Consider the following 3,050-nt stretch of genomic DNA (forward strand, 5'->3'; position numbering starts at 1 on the left):
GGGGGGGGGGGGGACAGTGCATACAGAGGGTACCGTAATGTAGCGTGTAGCGCAGGGGATCACCTTCACTACAGTAGCAATCTCAATAGGGCTTATTTTCGGGGGAGGGCTTATTTTAGAGGAATCTTACACAGTAAGGGGAGGGCTTATTTTTGGGATAGGTCTTATTATCGGGGAAACATGGTAGGTATACATATATATAAACATTTGATTTTAAAACTGAATTCCAGATTCATTCCCTTCCTCCCTTGTCACCCACCCTTACTGGGAAGATAAGCAGTTCAGTATAGGTTGTACATGTGTGCCTAATGCAAAACAATAACATAGTAGATATATTGTAAAAGACTGACTATATTTCCCTCCCTCCTATCCCACCTCCCACTTGTTCTATTCTCTACTTTGATCCCATCCCTTTTCAAAAGTGGGTGCTTCCAACTTCCCTCCCCACCAGCCTGCCTTCCCTCTCATCTCCTTTCCCCCCTACTCTCCTGTAGGGTGAGATACCCTATTTAGTATGTATTTAATTCCCTCCCCCAGCCAAATTTAATGGGGTAATAATCCTTCTTTACCAATTTATTAATGTTTAATGTGAAGGTATTTGCAGAATCTATAATGGATTGCATGCTGCCATGGCAGGGGGGTGGGGAGGAGAGGGAGGGAGAAAAAAATTAGATCTCAAAAGCTTGTGGGGAAATGAATGTTGTAAACTAAAAGTAAGTAAAAAAAAAAAAGTCAGCCATGATGCCAACTGCCCTTTCAGAACATGCATTAAAAGTGTATTTTATGTTGAAAAAAAAATCTTTTTGAAATTTTTAAATTTATATATCAATATATTCTTGAGGAAAACATCTTCAAAACAAATGGTTCACTCTATGCTTCCTCACCTAGGCAGCCTCTTAAGAGGTAACAATAAAAATTGAACTAGAAGAAAAATAATTGGAATTGTGCAGGATAAAATATATGTTAGACTTTCCCTACTCCAGAGTGCATGTGTTGAATAATCTCACAGACCACAGTTGATGAACCTCTCACCATTTCAAGTTCTCACCACAACTTTACAAACATTTGAGGGCTTCCACAGTGGAAATCCAAGTTTGTGGTTTACATCTGGGTGACTTTTCTTCCCTTTAAGATGCCTTTGGAGTTCTTTTTTTAAAATTTATTTTGTATTGCCCTGGGGAAGGCGGGGGGACAGGATGATGCCAAAATCCCCAAAATCAAAACTCACCAGGGCCACTATTGAGGCAGTCATGACTAGCAGACAATAATCATAATAATAACTAGCATTTTAGCACTTTCACAAGGACTTTGTTGTTGTTGAATTCTTTCAGTCTTGTCCAACTCTTCATGGCCCCTTTTGGGGTATTCTTGGCAAAGATACTGAAGTAGTTAGGCTGTTTCCTTTTCTATCTCACTTTATAGAGGAGGAAATTGAGGCAAACAATTGAGGGTTAAGGGACTTGCCCAGGGTCACACAGCTAGTAAGTATCTGAGGTCAGATTTGAACTTAGATCTATCCTCAACTCTAGATCCAGTGCACTATCTAGCTGCCCCTAAAAAGGGTTTAACATATGTTAACTCATTTGATCCTCATAACAACCCTGGGTGTTTGGGGCAGGATTTGAACTCAGGTCTCTTCAACTCCAACTCCAGTCCCCTCTCCATTGTGCCACCTAGCTGAGGTAGGAAGACCTGAGTTCAAATCCCCTTCAAATACTAGCTATGTGACCCCAGGCAGGTCATTTAAACTTTCAGTGTCTTAGTTCTTTATCTGTAACACGAGGATATTGGACTCCAAAGCCTCTGATACCCCTTCCATCCCTAAATCTATAATCCTGTGACTGTGATCCTAAGACTATGCCAGGTTCATAGTTCTCTTAAAACCAGAATGACCATTCAATATCTGCTATAGGCAAAGTCTAATATGGGCTTTACCCCATACCCTTACAATTTATTTTACTTTTAATCTTATTTAAACTGATATTTGTAAGCTTTTACCTTAATTTCAGTTCCTGATAATTATAGCTAACTTTTACATAGCACCTATTATGTAACAAGTACTACAAGAAGTAAGTGGTTTACAAATATTATCTCATTTTATCCTTGCAACAACACTGGCAGGTAGGTGCAAATTTTATCCCCATTTTAAAGGTAAAGAATCTGAGGTTAAGTGACTTGCCCAGGGTCATACAGCTAGTAAGTGTCTGAGGCTGCATTTGAACCCAGGTCTTCTTGATTCAAGACCCAGCATTTTATCCATTGTTCCATCTAGCTGCTCTTCATCTCTCCCTCTTGCCTACCACGAGCCATCTTTTGTAACAAAGAATAAAAGAGAAAGAGGAAAAAAGCAGTACAGAAAACTCAACTATATCTGACAGTATATGCCATATTCCCTTCCCACAGTTCCTCACTCTTTCCATGAAGGGAATGGAGGTGAATTTTCTCAACTTTTCTCTGGGGTTGAATTTAGTCTTGATACTTACATAGTGTTTAGTTGTTTTCTGTTCTTTCCTCTTATGTTCATTCTATATATTGTTCTGGTGATGTTTACTTCCCCCTCCAGTAATACATTTAAGTTTTCCCATACTTCTCTGAATTCTTCATATTTATCTGATGGTAGAATAACATTTCTATATTCCATGATTATAGGGATATATATGTCATGATAACTAACTTTTATTTTATGTAGCAATTTAAGGTTTATAAAGTGCTTAACAAATATCATTTGATCCCTATAATAATTCTGGAATGTAGGTGCTATTATTATCTCCATTTTATAGCTGGAGAAACTAAGTTGGACAAAAGTTAAATGGGATTACACAGCTGGTGTGTGAGGCAAGATATGAACTCAGATCTTCTTTATATGTGGCCCAGCACTTAATTTACTGGGTCACTTAACTATCTCCACAATGGGGAAGGTAAAAATTGTACTAAATTGAAACTTTTATGGGCGCCAGATCATTTTAAAATGATTTTTTATTTATGTTTTTTGGTTTTGTTTTATCACCTTGATTTCTCAAATTAACCTACCACTTCTCTTTCCCCCTCCC

This window comes from Petaurus breviceps, unplaced genomic scaffold (genome assembly GCF_028583685.1).
Source record: "Petaurus breviceps papuanus isolate PSGF00001 unplaced genomic scaffold, PetGlider_PUasm1.0 77, whole genome shotgun sequence".
NCBI lineage: Eukaryota > Metazoa > Chordata > Mammalia > Diprotodontia > Petauridae > Petaurus > Petaurus breviceps.